The sequence below is a fragment of the Pygocentrus nattereri genome, chromosome 26, assembly GCF_015220715.1.
Source record: "Pygocentrus nattereri isolate fPygNat1 chromosome 26, fPygNat1.pri, whole genome shotgun sequence".
NCBI classification, from domain to species: Eukaryota; Metazoa; Chordata; class Actinopteri; order Characiformes; family Serrasalmidae; genus Pygocentrus; species Pygocentrus nattereri.
This window is the reverse complement of record NC_051236.1, coordinates 3,277,556-3,294,973: the sequence shown is the minus strand read 5'-3', so window position 1 is coordinate 3,294,973 and position 17,418 is coordinate 3,277,556. Positions and strand designations below refer to the sequence as shown.

The following is a 17,418-nucleotide window of genomic DNA, read 5'->3' as shown; positions in this document are numbered from 1 at the left end:
CCTGGAGAATAAGGAGCGCAGAGGCTGTTGTTCAGGATGTGCTCACAGCTTCTATTAGTATTGCGAATGGTAACGCTGGTGATCTTCTGCAATGTTGTAAATAATGTGAACTTCAAAAAGAATTATGACTAACAACATTTAAATGTTGCCAATCACTCAATAAACTCTCACGCTCTCCACAGAAATATTTAGAGGGTGTTTTAACAGGGGGATCTATTTAACTACTTTATTTACTAAACACACAATATCAGAATATGTATGATTTTAAATACACTAGATGTAGGAACATTACTCTTATTTTCATGTTGAGGGAGCATGACTAAGGTAACATGGGAGCATAGCGCTACTGCCTATACAAAATCCAATGAGAAAGTGAAGCGTAGACACTCATCAGTGACTTAATCAACTCCAGACTGCAAAATCATTCATCTTTATATATTTAGAGCCATATAAAAATGTCAAACTATTATTTTGCTGATGCTGGTAAACAGTTAACATTATAGTTCCCCATCAGATGAACAGCACTGAAAGCTTTGATCTCTGAGAGAGAGGAGAAGATCAAGCTGCTTCAGATCTGAAAACATCCACAGGTGTTTCTGTCCATCCTTCCACTGTGAGAAGACCACTCAGCGCTGTGGGTCTGAAAGGACGTGTAGCGGATCAAGAAGAACCTCACTGAGAAAAGGAGACGGACACACCAAACAAAGAAGCTGGACGATGGACTGACCGCCCCAGAGTCCAGACCTCAGCCCCACTGGGTTTGATTAGTTCAGAAAATGAACCAGCTTCTCAGACTGAACTTTGGAGGTGTGTCTGCAGGTTCTCTGAGGAGCTGAAAGTGAGGCTCCTGAAAAGAACTGAAGCTGGAATGAAGGGAAAGAGGGACTCACTGAATAATCTACAGGGTGGGCCATTTATATGGATACACCCAAATAAAATGGGAATGGTTGGTGATATTAACTTCCTGTTTGTGGCACATTAGTTTACGGGAGGGGGAAAACTTTTCAAGATGGGTGGTGTCCATGGATTTTGGATCCAACTTTAGTTTTTTCGATGGGAAGAGGGTCGTGTGACACGTCAAACTTACTGAGAATTTCACAAGAAAAACACTGGTGTGCTTGGTTTTAATGAGTTATTTACAAGCTTCTGACCACTTATAAAAAGTGTTCAGAGTGCTGCCCGTTGTGTTGGATTGTCAATGCAGCCCTCTTCTCCCGCTCTTCACACACTGAGAGTAACACCGCAGAAGGAATGCTGGCCCAGGCTTCCAGTATCCGTAGTTTCAGGTGCTGCACATCTCGTATCTTCACAGCATAGACAACTGCCTTCAGATGACCCCAAAGATAAAAGTCTACGGGGGTCAGATTGGGAGACCTTGGGGGCCATTCAACTGGCCCACGACGACCAATCCACTTTCCAGGAAACTGTTCATCTAGGAATGCTCGGACCTGACACCCATAATGTGGTGGTGCACCATCTTGCTGGAAAAACTCAGGGAACGTGCCAGCTTCCAAAGTGGATTGGTCATCATGGGCCAACTCATGAAAACTCATGAAAACTAACTCATGAAATAATAAAGTTACTAAATAGTTAATAAAGTTAAAACCAAGCACACCAGTGTTTTTCTTGTGAAATTCTCAATAAGTTTGACGTGTCACACGACCCTCTTCCCATCGAAAACACTAAAGTTGGATCCAAAATCCATGGACACCACCCATCTTGAAAAATCTAGTCAATATATCTAATATTTCCCATTCTGAGAAGGTTATGCACTTATTGTAAGATCATCTCTCTCATTTCTAGACATTATAACTTGTTTTAAGTAATTTGAACATGAATAACATGATCTCACTATAGTGGCGGATCATTCTTATGGTTCCAAGCTCATTACTTACAACAAGAAAAGTAATCAGCCACTATAGTGAGATAATTTTTTAATAATACAATCACTGAAAACAAGCAAAAACTGTTTGGAAATAAGTTAAATAATCTTAATTTAAGCTAATTAAAATCTCAGTGGGAGAAATGTTAGATTTACTGCCCAGATTTAGGAACATTTCATTTGATAAGATACTATTTTTGCAGTGTTTTTGAAGAAAGGGGCTACTTTTCATTCTTTATTAGTTTGAAATCTCAACTAATAAAAATGAATATTAGTTGTAATAGCTGAAAAACTTAAATCAGTAGTACTAGTTTTTTTTTTTTGTTGTTGTTTTTTTGGCCCAGAATATTCTAATGAATCTACACTGCCGAAATAGTAAGTTGGCAAGTGGAATTTCTAAAGTTTCTCTTTCGGAGACTGTTATGAGCTTATTATAAGAATAATTTTTCCACATTTTTTCTACTTAAGTGGCTTTATTTAGTGAAATTCTCACTCTATTGGCAGAGAAAGAAATGCTTAAAATAAGCAAATCCGTCCGCCAATATAGCCAATGACTTGACTTAAGTCACTCAAAGAAGTAAAAACATCTAGAAATAAGTTAAATAATCTTCTATTAAGCTTACAATAATCTCAAAATTAGAAAGATTAGATATATCAATTAAATTGAAAATAATTTCACTTGCCAAGATACTGTTTGTTCCATTTATCCTCTGAAGACTGTGAATCGGCGTCAGCCCTAATCTAAGCGTCCAACTGAGCGCTCAGAACAACAAGAACAGCACCACATTAAACTAATCGCTATTTTTAGTCTTTGCCACAAAGAAAAAACCGGAAAGTCGCTGGTGTCAACAAACAAGGGAACTCTGCAGCACTTAAATCGTACAATCAGAACATGCTGTAACTTCTCTTAAACTCTGGCTGGCTCGTTTCTACTGGGCAATGATTAGCCACCAACTGAAAACGGCCAAATGAAAATACTGTGGAATACATTCCAAAGCCCTGACCTACTGGATTCCTCTTGTTTACACTGTTGCACCAGAAACAATGAGGATTTTTTTTTTCCCTTTTCATCCCCAGCCTCATAAATCAAAATCTCCCTTTTCAGAAGGGCTGATGCTACAGTAATCTCAGAGGACATGGGGGTAAAAATAGACCACTGGCAGTGATCTACTCCAGGAGAGGAGTGAAGTCTTTAGAGAAAGAGTGCTAAATGAGGGAAACGCCATGAAATGCCATCCAAACAGGTGCTACCAGGCAGGTTCACAGGCAGGTTTGGGTTAATAATTGATAGCAGACGCTATTATGACAACGAGACAAATACAGCGGGAGTCATTATTTATAAGCTCACAAATAAGGTGCATTTTCTTTTCTTTCTTTCTTTTTTTTTTTTCCGAAGCGCCAAGGCATTAAGCAGTCTGGCGTATTTTTAGCACGGGAGAGGAAGAATAAGATGAAAGTAGTTTTCTGTTGAAAACTGTACAGTACATGATATTTCCATTCCCTTCAGCTCTGCGCATCGACAGCGAGGTTTCTGATTTATTCATGAACCTTGTGCTCGCTGCCAAGAAGCATTAAAGGAGAGTGAATGACTGAAAGGTTAAAAAAAAAGAAAAATCTGCTGAAGAAAGCAAATTACGGTTACAAAATAAATCAAACGCGGACAATGCACACCTCGCCCCCTCTCTGTGACTCTACAGAAATAACAATTTGCTTTGACATAAACCAATTAAGCCTTCTCCCGGTTCCAAACCCCACCCTGGGGAGAAACTCGACGGAACGCCGGCCTTTTTTGTTCTAGACAGAAGATTGAGAAAGAAGCTCCCTCTTTGTCAAGGTCTTTTCTCATCGCAGAGGTTGTTCGCTGGACGGTAATGACTTCTGTTTTGGTTGCTTCTTCGAGGCGCACCCAAGCATGGTACAATAGAGGTTCGGGCCCATAATTCAGCTCCAGTCTCCAGAATCAGCAGGTTAAGGTCACAGCGCTGTCTGCCCAGTAGCCTCCTGTAGAGCAGGCACATGTCCACGTTCACATGCAACACCTTCAAACGCCCTCGATGTGTCATGACCTGCGGGGCTGCCCGCTGCGACTGCCAAATTCTGTACATGTGGTCTGGTTTACTTTCCTAAATATGACCTATATACACAAATTCATGATTATTTCATAAGTATCTTATGAGTGTTTCATCTGCTATCACCCAAGTGTCAAACACAAGGCCCGCGGGCCGGATCAGGCCCACCACGCAACCCTATCCGGCCCGCGGCCCCTATCTATTAATATTAGCCTGCTCCACAACGCACTGCAGTACGATGTGTGCTCTGCCTCTCCTCCCATAACAACAATCTATGACAGTGGTTACACCTCAGTTCTACACCAGCTGCATTCCAGCTGCAGCTCAACCAACATAAGCACTTAACGTCAGCAAAGCGGCTCAGAAACTGAGCCCAAGTCTTAATTCACCTTGCAGCAAAGAAAGCATACCAGGTGTTACAGTTCAAACAAATAGGCAGGTTTAAAAAAACATACATCCTGAGGACATTTTCATTTTGAATATTTCATGTATTCATGTAATATTCCCAGGGTCTACTACAAGCGCCTGTATTTTGCTGTTTACAATTTGGCTTATTTTGAAAAGAAAAAAAAAAAAAAAAAAAAACAATGGCCAGTTTGGGTTATAGCCATTGATTTAATTAAAAATGAAATAAAAACGTCAGCATCCTCTGACCCACAGGCTGGTTGGTAATCAAATGACACGTTAACACAGTTACTCTGCACATTTTATTGCATTTTTATTTGCTCAATTCGACATGTTAGGGGAAAATAAAGCATTAAAACGCAAAAGTGGCTTATGTAAAAGTTCTGGGACATTTTAGATTTTACATCTTTCCCCCCAATTTGCAACTCTCAGTTAAAATCAGACTCAGCAAATAAATAAAAATGCACTCAAACATCACAGAAATATGCCACATTTAAGTTCCCTGTACCTGTTAAGTCTCTATTGCACAGTGTTGCCTCAGGGCAACAAACCCATTTTCTTTACTTTATGATAACATTATGCAGATTTATAGACAATGACAGGGTGAACAATCAAGGGAGGACTTTCAGTAAGCCAATAAAAAGCATGTACCTGGTCAAACTCTCTCTAATGGGCCCTTTTAAACATTCAGTATCACTTCTTTGTTATGAGATTTGCAGAAATATGTCTGTTGCCTAGAAGCAACATTGTGTGACAGTGGAATGGATTTGGCCAACCACAAGTCAGGTCTCACCACCCCGGAGACCACAGCTAGACCATTTCTTCCCAGCCAAAATACCCCAAAAGGACGCCTGCACACATAATCAAGCCCATTTTATCCAAGAAAACTGAATTGAATATTGATTTATTTATTTTTCATTGCTGTCATAATGTGTGCAGGAGAGGGTTAACATATTTATCAGCACCCCTGTAGAAAAGGGCCACCGCTGACCAGATGATATTGACCGGTGGGCCACTTTCAGTGCGGTGACACTGATATAATGTGTCTGGTGCTGGTACGAATGTATACTGTGGCTGAAATTAAATAGCCACTTAACCAAGAATGTCCAGCCATAGGTGGCCTTGTGGTCCAAAACTAACCACATATGAAGGGTTAGAGAAGTGGTCACCAACCCTGGTGCTGTAAATCCATCTTCCTGTGCAGTCCAGTCCCAACCTCAATCTGCTCCACCTGCTGCAGCCAATTAACTCCATCAGAAGTCCTTCGCTGGCTGGATCAGATGTGTCGGTGTTAATAAGCAGGCAGTATGTTAGATGCAGGTTGAAAGTAAACTCTTCAGCAAATTAGATCTAAACGAGTAGGGCTGAGACCTCTGGTCCAGAAGAAGACTAACAATTTATACAAGGAATAAAGAGTCTCTATAGTCTCTAACTACAAGATATGTCTAATAAATTGGCCATTAAACAGAAAATGTGTCATAACTTTGGCAAAACTTTTTTTTGTATTACTATTATAAGTAGATATTACGTTCAGCAAGAAAACAGTAATTGTGCATTAAAAAGTGCAGAAGTGTGCTCCCTGAGAGGATGTGTTCACGTATTTTCACTTATAAGATCAACTAAACCTACTTTTGCCTCGGACTACACGTTGTAGGAGTTTCTGATAAAATGTTTAATGAGGCAATAAGTGTAGTTACAAGATATTAAAGCGGACAAAATGGACAAAGTATGTGGGCAACCTTCCACATTCCTAACCTTCCCAAGTACTGAGTTCAGGTGTTTCAGCCTCTCCCATTGCCAGCAGGTGTGTAAAATCAAGCACATAGCCATGCAGTGTCAGTAAAATGACAATAAAATGGATTGTCTTACTTTAAATGTGGCACTGTTATAGGTTGTATAATTTATGAAATTTTCTGAAATTTCTTTCCTGCTAGATCTGCCCTGGTCAACTGTAAGTGCTGTTATTGTGAAAGGGAAGCATCTAAGAGCAACAACAGCTCAGCCACTAAGTGGTAGACCATACAAACTCACAACCCTAGGATCACTATACGCAATGCCAAGTGGCAGCTGGAGTGGTGTAAAGCACTGCCACTGGACTCTGGAGCTGTGGAAAGGTGCTCTACTCTCTGGCACTCTGATGGATGAATCTGGGTTTGGGGGGGTGCTATCGGAATGCATAGTGTCAACAGCAAAGTTTGGTGGAGGAGGGATAATGGGCTGGGACTGTTTTTCAGTGTTTGGGCTCGAACTCTTAGTTCCAGTGAAGGGTAATGTAACACGCCAGCATACAAATACTTCCAGCTTTGTGTCAGCAGTTTGGGAAAGGTCTCTTGCTGTTCCTGCATGACTGAGCCCCTGTGCACAAAGCCAGCTCCATAAAGACAGGGTTTGACAAATTTGGTGTGGAGAAGTTCCAGCGGCTGGCAGAGATCCCTAACCTCAACCCCAACTGGAATCACGGAAACATCCCCGATCTTGCGGGAAACCTCCCAGACGAGTGGCGACTGTTATGCTGTGTGGGACCAACTCCACGTTAATGCCTTTCATTTTGGAGTGGGATGTCCAACAAGCTCATAAAGGTGTGATGATCAGCCGTCCACATACTTTTGGCCATGTAGTGTATGTATTGCTATCGTGATACACTATGTCACAATGCGCTTTTCTGAATATATCATATTGACAGGACTTAAAGAACACCAAACAAGCTGCATTATTTATTACTTATAATATTTGTAATAATCATGTTTATGTCAAAATTATGTACACCAAATGTTTCTAAACACCAGTTCATCCGGTGTTTCTTCTGAAATGAAGGGTATTAATAGGTAGCTTGTTGCTGCAGTAACAGCCTCTAATCCTCTGGGAAGGCTTTACACTAGGTGTTGGAACATTGCTGTGAGGATTTGACTGCATTCAGTCACAAAAGTATTAGTGAGGTCAGGTACCCATGTCGGATGGTTAGCTCTGGATCACTATAACTCATTCCAAAGGCATTGGATGGAGCTCCATCACTCCAGAGAACACAGTTCCACTGCTCCACAGATCAATGCTGGGGGTGGGGGGGGGGGGGTGGGGGGGGGGGCTGTACAGCGAGAGAGACTATACGCTGTAATCATGGCCTAATTATTTGAGTAAAATACACATCATTCAGAGCCTAAGCTGAGAAAAGGTTATACCAGAGCCTATACATTAAACGTGTAGGCTTCAAATATTGACATACATAACATCAACATTGTGATGAAGCCTGTCAGCCTGCATATATACGCCGTGTATCCGTGACCCTTATTAACACCGCTGTCTCTGAGCCAGTATGAGGGGCGCTGGCTGAAGCAAGCCTGCAATATCAAAGTCGTGACCCCAGCAGACAGCGGTCTGCTGGGGATGTTCAACCACACCACCTGCCCCATCTATCACCCTGATCTATATCACCCTGCTGGAGATTAAGTCTCCAACCTTCCAGTCCTGCCGCTGCAGCTAGGCAATGAGGCAGAGTAGAAGCTGCACTCAAGCTCGGACTCGAGACCTCATTATCGGCTGTTTCATAAGCATGCAAAAAACCTGAGCTATATATACACACACATTAGCATTCCCCCCACCCATAACCGAGCCTATCCATTTATTTATTGCTGCACTCTCAGACTGATCCCCTCTGATTTGATTTAAATATCACCTGTTTGAATTGTTTACAATATGCACTGCATTATCAGGCAGTAAAGTATAAATACATGCATTTATGTCAGAGATGTGCCAGAATTTTGGCCCCTGAGAGAGAAAAAAAGGCAGAATATTGTGGCTGAAAATGCAAAAATATTGAACAGGCCCACAATAAATTGCCAAAATCAGATTTTCAACAACAAATAATGAATGGTAATGAAATTGTGATTAAAAAAGCTTTAAATGATCTTCATTCTCCTGCGCTGGTCATGTTCAAACAGGCTGAGCCGCAGCAGATCAACAGTGAAACTCAAACACGGTCCTCATTTACGTTCTACACAGTCTTTGACTTTGCTTTTAAGCATTAACTGTTTTAATGAAATCCTTCAATAGAAAAACTCATAAATCACACCCGGTAACTCTTTCCTTGTATGTTTTGCGTCCATTAGATCTGCAGGTTCTGGTTGTTTCTTCTCTTTAAATGCCGAACATTAAAGTGACCGCGGGAGAAACGCCAGACTTCTAGTCCCAAAACCACATTTACACGTTTTACGTATTAAAAAATAAGGCTCTGACTCTGGAATTCAGTTTTTATTCACGCCTTTGGGAAACCTTGAAGTATTCTGCATTCATAACCGTACAACCTTCAATTTAGTTTGAGCCATCGGTTGGATCATCACTTCACTGCGTCATAGCTCATTTGCATAAAGTTGAGAACATTTCAACTCCACCTGTCGTTTATCGTTTGCCGCTGGTCGTTAAATTGTGGCCACAAATCGTGAGCTCCCGTGGGAAAAGACTGGACACCTGTCGCTTTGTTGCCTGCTAGCGTGAACATAGGGTGGGACACCACTTTTATTTATTTATTTATTGACGTAAATGCTTATTTGGGCATTTTTAAGAGCAAATCACTACATCATTAAAACGGTACATATTACCACGTGGCTAGTAAGACTCACCGTAAGTTTGAGAATCGTTCTGTTTTAGCAACGGGCACGTTTTATATCGCTGTTGTCGGAAGAAAACCTCGTATCTCCAAAATGGGAATTTTACAGGAGAAGGAAAAAACATGCTTTAGTTATAATGTAAGCCAATGGAACCAGACACTTTTCCGAGTAATTTTGAGCCGTTTTGTTTGGGCCATTGATCATAAAATGTACACACTATGTAAAGGACAACAGGCTTTTCCAAATTATGTCAAAAACTGAAAAATGACATAAATGGAGATAAAAGGTTTAACAGCAGCGATACATAACAGTGTACAGTTTATATTGGTTAGGTGGAGCATAGACTAGTAAACAGTAAACAGTGTTTTACTTACAGTACAATGTTTGACATGATCTACACTTGCATCATATTATAATCATGTTAAAGTATAGCCATGTGTAGTAAAGGTTTTATGTCAAAATATTAATTAAGCTAAATGAGGTGTAAACTATGGCCTTACTCTTCAAAACGGAGCACAGACGGTCATATAATGTAACACGTTTCTTTGAGCACAGTTGATGAATCAGCTTCAGTGAGTAAAAACACTACTAATATGTACCACTGGCAAAGCAACCCCCCCCCCCCCCCCCCACCCCGTCTTCTATGCATATCATTTACATGAAGCAGTGAGCCAATAAAACAAAGGCTTTCTGCAGACCAGTGGTCATCCTCATAGTCAGTGTTAAGGGACAAGCAGGGTGTGCACTGCTCCCTCTACTGGCCAGAGCTTAAGCAGCCAATATCCTACAATTGTTCTGCATTTTATTTCTTCCCCAGTGGTCCAGCTTACAATGTTTGTGCTTTTTCATGTACCAAAAACAACTGTAATTCACTTTTTCCCCCCATTTTCCAACCTCTCTTTTATCCTGTGAATTAAACAGGCTGCCCCTTTAAGAATATATGTAAATGAGCTCTGTTCTGATTGGCTGCCTTATACTGAGTATTATTCCAAAGGCAGTCTGAGCTGAAACACACCTTATGACTTCAGTGTGAATGGGTGATGCTAAACTGCTGTAGGCTGAACAGGTGGACCAATGAAAATGATATTGTTTTTGTGACATCACAAATACAATTAATTCAAAACAAACTGTTTTTATAGCTTAGTTTCCCTAAACGGACTGTCGTGGCTGGTATGCTTTGAACCTTACATGCTACACCAAAATCCTTTGTTGGAAAAAGAAACGTTTGTTTTTTGCATGATATGGGCCCTTTAAACAGCTTTATAAAGAATAAAGTGTGAAATTAACGAACTGTCTCAGCTTTATGTAAAAATCACGCAACTGTGTAATTTGATATATACATATTTTTTTTTATATTTTTCTATTACTGCAATACGAGATGTGCTGTTATTTGTTCATTTACTTATTTATTTATTTATTACTTATTTATTTATTCAGTCTGGTAGTAATTGAATATTTATGGTCCCTTTAAAGACACACTTTGTGTCTTTAAATGGACCATAAATAGCTGCAGCATCGAATCAGATGCAGATATGTGATCAGATAAATAAGAAAAGTGTTGGTGACATTAACCGTTATTAATCATGAACAAATATAAAAGTTTTATTTTCATCCAGTTTTCAGATTTTTTTCAGACAGGTGGGGTTATTAGTTATCACTTTGTCAAAAATCAGGTTTCTGGTTGACTAAGAAAACCCTGGATAGCTCAGTTGGTAGAGCATCAGACCTCCAGGGTTCAAGTCCCTGTTTGGGCAAGCAAGCAAGTTGTTTGGGGGCAGTCGTGGGCTGGAGGTTACCGCAAGGTCACCGGTTCGATCCAACAGTCCATGACTGAGGTGTCCTTGAGCAAGTCACCTAACCCCCAACTGCTGCTCCCCGGGCGCTGCGGATAGGGCTGCCCACCGCTCCGGGCAAGTGCGCTCACTGCCCCCTAGTGTGTGTGCGTTCACTAGAGTGTATGTGGTGCTTCACTGCACGGATGGGTTAAATGCGGAGGTGGAATTTCCAAGTTGTGGGACTAATAAGGGTCACTTCATCTTAAAAAAGGCAAGTACAGTGCGATATTGTGTAGACACAGCCAAAACTATTCAAGTAGAAAATGGCCACAACACAAAACATGACCACTGAATAACAAACGCTGGCTTAGTTCCAATTCTGTACCTTGCATTACTGAGTTAATCTACTCACAGTGAAGTGTGAAAGGCAAAGTAATTGGACATCTGTTCGAAGAACTTGAGAGGACACCTAGCTCCAGGCTCCAGCCTGCCTCTCTCTGATCTGCTGGCATATGACACCATTACGGAGCCAACCAGATTGCTCTTCAGAGGCCAGTCAACGACACTGTATGTGGCCGATTTTATAGAAGCCGCCAGTCTAGAAGCTGAGGCACAACACGGTGAGTTAATCATCATTTCGCTCGCCAAAATGTCTGGGCAGCACAGTCGACAAATCTGTCTTTTGTTTGTTAGCGTCTCCAAAAAGAATGGCACTCAGGTGGAGACGCTTGCAGACATAAGGCTCGTTTTTCAAACAGGAATTCTGCGAGTGCCGTTCTTTCCAAAAGCTGCCGAGACGCTCGGCACTCCGGCAGGAGCTGAGAATGCGCTAACAATGGTGTCATTTTGTCTTTGGCTGTTCTATCAGTGTGGATAAAACGGCCACACTGAAAAAGACAAAAGGGCCCATAATTGTGGAAAACTTTGCCATTTTTTAAAAGGGCCCATGTCCTGCATTCTTCTTGTGTGCATTATTTTCCCTGAAGCCCACTTTTATGCATTAAAATGTTTATTTTTACATCTTTATCCTTTTGACGGTTTTGATACTGTGCCTTTAAGACTGGTAAATGTAAATGAGCGCTGTTCTGATTGGCTGCCTTGTATTGAGCCTCGTTCAGAAAGCAGTCGGAGCTGAAAAACTCCTTATAACTTATTTGTGAGTGGGTGTGCTAAACCGCCGTAGGCTGAATAGATGGATGCGTGCAAATTAGTTGATTTGTGACATCACAAATACAATGAATCCTGTTTCTGCAATTAGGGAAATTCTTTAAACCCTTTAAAAGCCTTTAGGTGAAAGAGTTTGGTGTAGTATGTAAGCATTTAAACAAGTCAAACATCAAAACATGCTGTTTACTCAGTGCACACAGTCCACATATGTAAATTAAGCACCATGATCCCCCCTCCACCAAACTTTACACTTGGCACAGGGTAGTCAGACAAGTACCGTCTCCTGGCAACCGCAAAACCCAGACTTGTCCATCGGATTGCCAGATGGAGAAGCGTGATTGGTCACTCCAGAGAACACGTCTCCACTGCTCTAGTGTCCAGTGGCGGCGCTTTACACCACTGCATTCCACGCTTTGCATTGCGCTTGGTGATGTAAGGCTTGGATGCAGTTGCTCGGCCATGGAAACCCATTCCATGAAGCTCTCTACGCTGTTCTTGAGCTGATCTAGGCCACATGAAGTTTGGAGGTCTGTAGTGATTGACTCTGCAGAAAGTCGACGACCTCTGCGCACTATGCCCCTCAGCATCCGCTGACCGCTCTGTCATTTTACGTGGCCGACCACTTCGTGGCTGAGTTGCTGTCGTTCCCAATCGCTTCCACTTTGTTATAATCCCACTGACAGTGGACTGTGGAATATTTAGTAGTGAGGAAATTTCACGACTGGACTTGCTGCACAGGTGGCGTCCATTCACGGTACCACGCTGGAATTCACTGAGCTCCTGAGAGCGACCCATTCTTTCACTAATGTCTGTAGAAGCAGTCTGCAGGCCTAGGGGCTCGGCTTTATACACCTGTGGCCATGGAAGTGACTGGAACACCTGAATTCAATGATTTGGATGGATGAGTGAAAACCTTTGGAAATATAGTGTTTAGCTATCTAGGCAGCCTACAGCAATTTAGGCCAGCCCACTCATGCTGACATTAAAGGACTATTCCAATACACAATATAATGTTGCCAATAAGAACAGAGCTAATTTACATATATCAGTCTTAAAGGCACAGTAACAAAAACAGCCCATTCTGAGAGACAATCATGTAAAAATAAACAATGACAAACCAGCACAACAGTCCTCAGTGTGACAAATATAGGATATGGACATAGAACGGTACGGAGCCCCACTGGTGACATCATGTTCAAATACAAATAATGCATGGCCACAACTCAGTAAGATGTGGGAACAAGATAATTAAGTCATGGCAACTTATTTTTATTTATATAGGATGTCACCAGCAGGGCCAAGTAGAACCGTCTTCCGTGTTACTGTAAAAACTGTTGCATATAGTTCTTTAAAGAACCTTTATAAAAGGTTCTACATAGCACTGAAAGGTTCCACCACATTATTTCATCATGCACAATTTAAAAAGGTGGTTCTTCAAAACCAATGCTCCTATTTAGAACTATGAGTTCTACAAAGAACCATCTGCATGCGTAATCGGCTCTTTGCATGGTTCTTCAGACTGATAAAGAATGTGCTTTATATGGTTCTACATAGAACCTTTTTGAAAATGGTTTCATACAGCACCTACAAGGGTTCTGCTATTATTACAATGTCAGCCTTGTAACAACAGAAGGACCCCTTTTTGGTGCTATATATTTAAGAACCCTTGAAGAACCATCTTTTTAAGTGTGTAGAACCTTTCGGGCACTACATAGAACCCTTTAAGGATGCACAGCCACACGTGTGCACACGCACAGGAGACTCTGACATCTCATTCACAGTCCAGACAGATTTGTGAGAAGCAGATAAGCAGATAAGTCCTCCAGGTCATCACCAGCGGCACCTTCCAGCACGCAGCTGAGGAGGTGGAACCCACGAGCCTCGCGGAGAAAGGAGTGGACGGAGTGCCTCCCACATTCATCCGCATGCAAAGACGACAGGATCACGACTGCATTGTAAAGGTGACACGCATCGACTCGCCGACACTCTACAGCAGCCAAAAAGACTTGGACGGTGAGCTGAAGTGGGCTTCGTCCTCCAATTCCCCGTTCCACCTTAAATGGTGCCAAGGCAGTAAGCTGAAGTGGGCGTCTTAATCGAATTCTCCGTTCCACCTTCAATAGCGCATCGACTCACTGACACTGTAGAGGGGCTAAAAAGACTGAGTGAGTTCAAGTGGGCTTCTTACTTGAATACACCGTTATACGGAACTGCTGCGCCATTTAAGGTGGAACGGAGAATTCGAATAAGGGATGATGAGGAACACGACCCAAACTTCAGCTCTGTGGCTCAGGCGCCGGAACGCAACTGCTGCGCCATTTAAGGTGGAACGGAGAATTCGAATAAGAAGGCGGGGGGGAATACGACCCCAACCTCATCTCTGTTACTCAGACTGACCCCCACAGCTCCACTCCAGCCCCCAAACGAGCTCGCAGAGACGGAACTGAGGCGAAACCCGGCAGGTGAACGAGGTGCACAATTTGGAAGATGAACTCCAAACACCTGGAGCCGCAAAGTCTCCCAGTCCACCTCCGCCTCTCCAGCAGGAGCCCACATGGGACAACACAGAAATAAAGCGTGCGAAGCTCCCCTACTGTAACCCTCATGACTCTAAACGCGTTCTCGAGATCACGCAAACGTCTCGAGCTCCAGCGATGCAACAGCGCGAGAAGGGCGACGCGGGGAACTTAACGCGCGCTCCGGGATAATCAGGCGAGTCTCTTTTTCCTCCTGAACTGACTCGAGGCAAAGCCGCACAAGCTCTTACCTTTGACTGAAGGTCGGGGCTGCACCTGTGCTGGGCTGAGCTGGTCGGAGGCAGAGAGCGGATGGAGGGATGGATGGAGGGAGCCTTTGGCCGCTGGCGGCGCTGTACTGCTGGATGAGCGGAGCGCTGCCTCGGTTCCTTCTGAAAAGCGAGGACGCGGACAGCTGCGAGGAGCTATAACCTGCTGAAAACTCCTCCCCTGCCCGCATGCATGGCTTAGATTGGGGGAAAAGTGTGGAAGCCCACTCTACAAATCTACTGCCGATGGCCTGAAGGGCCATAGAGCACAGTTTAAAGGGGAATCCCACCCATTTTCCCAAAGACCTCTTCAATGAAATGGTTCTTCAAGTGTTTTAGTGAGGGCAAGGCTCCTCTTCAGAACCTCAGTTCTATATAGAACCATTTCCATGCTTAAATGGTTCTCTGCATGGTGTAGCGGTTCTTCGGATGGAGAAATGTGGTGAATATGGTTCTATAGTACGGAGCCCTACTGATAACATCTCCTTTAAACGAAAATAACGCGTGGCCACGACTTAGTAAGGCGTTGGAAGGAGAAGATTAAGCTTAGTAAGGCATGATCTTGTGGCCACGATGCGATTATCTCGTTTCCAGACTTTACTTAGTCATGGCGACGCATTAGGATCTTGTTCCCACAAATTAATATGGCGTGGCCACACATTATTTTTTATTCATGCGGCATTAGGATCTAGTCCCCATTCCTTACTAAGTGGTGGTTATGATTGAATTATCCCATTCCCATGCCTTACTAACTCGTGGCCACACATTATTTTTTATATATTTATGTCACCAGCAGGGCTCCATACTATGTCACCAAAAAGCCTGGCGTCGTAACTGTAGAAGAACCCTTTATGAACCATAGAACCAAGAACCCATAGAACCACTTTCAATTTAAGCATGCAAACAGTTCTAGACACACTATACTGCCAAAAGTATTCGCTCGTCTGGCTTCACACACATCTGAATTTGAGTGACGTCCCATTCTTAATCCATAGGGTTTAATATGATGTCGGCCCACCCTTTGCAGCTATAAGAGCTTGAGCTCTTCTGGGAAGGCTTTCCACAAGGGTTAGGAGTGTTGATGGGAATTTTTGACCGTTCTTCCAGAAGAGCATTTGTGAGGTCAGACACTGATGTTGGACGAGAAGGCCTGGCTCACAGTCTCCGCTCTAATTCATCCCAAAGGTGTTCTATCAGGTTGAGGTCAGGACTCTGTGCAGGCCAGTCAAGTTCTTCCACACCAAATTGGCTCATCCGTGTCTTTATGGACCTGCTTTGTGCACTGGTGCGCAGTCATGTTGGAACAGGAAGGGGCCGTCCCCAAACTGTTCCCACAAAGTTGGGAGCGTGAAATTGTCCAAAATCTCTCGGTGCTGAAGCTTTAAGAGCTCCTTTGCATTGCGCTTGGTGATATAAGGCTTGGATGCAGCTGCTCGGCCATGGAAACCCATTCCATGAAGCTCTCTACGCTGTTCTTGAGCTGATCTGAAGGCCACATGAAGTTTGGAGGTCTGTAGTGATTGTCTCTGCAGAAAGTCGGTGACCTCTGTGCACTATGCCCCTCAGCATCCGCTGACCCCGCTCTGTCATTTTACGTGGCCGACCACAGTTGCTGTCGTTCCCAATCGCTTCCACTTTGTTATAATCCCACTGACAGTGGACTGTGGAATATTTAGTAGTGAGGAAATTTCACGACTGGACTTGCTGCACAGGTGGCGTCCGATCACGGTACCACGCTGGAATTCACTGAGCTCCTGAGAGCGACCCATTCTTTCACTAATGTCTGTAGAAGCAGTCTGCAGGCCGAGGGGCTCGGCTTTATACACCTGTGGCCATGGAAGTGATTGGAACACCTGAATTCACTGATTTGGATGGGTGAGTGAAAACCTTTCAAAATAAAGTGTATGTAACTTTGAGACATCAATGGAAATCCCAATTAAGAGCTCTGTTAACTTTTTTATATACACATACAGTCATGTGCAAACAACTCTGGTGTAATTATTTGGTTGACTTTCTTAGTGAAAACAAGATAACATCCTCTACAGGGGAAATAACAAACATTTTCCTGCAAATTGTAGGTTACTCTTCGTATTAACTTGCAGATTTTATTTTATTGTAAGTAATAAAACAACGTTTGCACGGGCCACATTTTGTGTCTCTCTTTTATTTCAATAAATCAGCAAATAGACAGTAATTCTGCATTAAAATGTGCAGAGGGATGTTCTCTATAGAAGATGTGTTCAGTTATTTTTACTTAGAAAATCAAGAAAAAAAGAATTTGGCCGAGGCGCCAAAACTTTTGCACACATCTGTATGTACATGTGCATGGGTTCCATTTCAGTTTTGCGCTGGTTTGTTGGCTTTTATCTATATGATTGGACGGTTGTGTCAGTTTAAGCCACAAAAACCTTGAACATAAATCACAAATGGCTTTATAATAGATTGAATTGTAGGCTATTACATGGGCCATTACATACAGTACATTTAAAGGGGAACTCCACCAATTTTTCAAAAATTCTGCATAATTTGGTGTAAAGTCATTCAGAGTCATTTAATATGAAATGCTCCACTGTAGAGAAACCTACCGAGTCGTGTTCACAGTGGTGGTGATGGGAACCAGCCGTCCACCTCTAAAGTTCCCTCACAGAATGTTTTTACATGAAATAGTTATAAATACACTGCCTGACGTCTGAGACATTGTTTGATGATAGTTTTGCGATGGTGGAGAGGCAGA

The 17,418-nt window shown here is 42.6% G+C and overlaps 1 protein-coding gene across 2 annotated transcripts in view; it reads right to left on the bottom strand.

Annotated features, from left to right (window-relative positions):
- Positions 1 to 15,658, bottom strand: part of LOC108435695 (contactin-4) — a 237,245-nt gene extending 221,587 nt beyond the window's left edge. For both annotated transcript variants that reach the window (XM_017711696.2, XM_037534749.1), the window contains exon 1: positions 14,667 to 15,658. The gene's annotated coding sequence lies outside the window, so the exon portion shown is untranslated. The remainder of the gene's footprint in view (positions 1 to 14,666) is intronic.
- Positions 15,659 to 17,418: the final 1,760 nt, after the last annotated feature.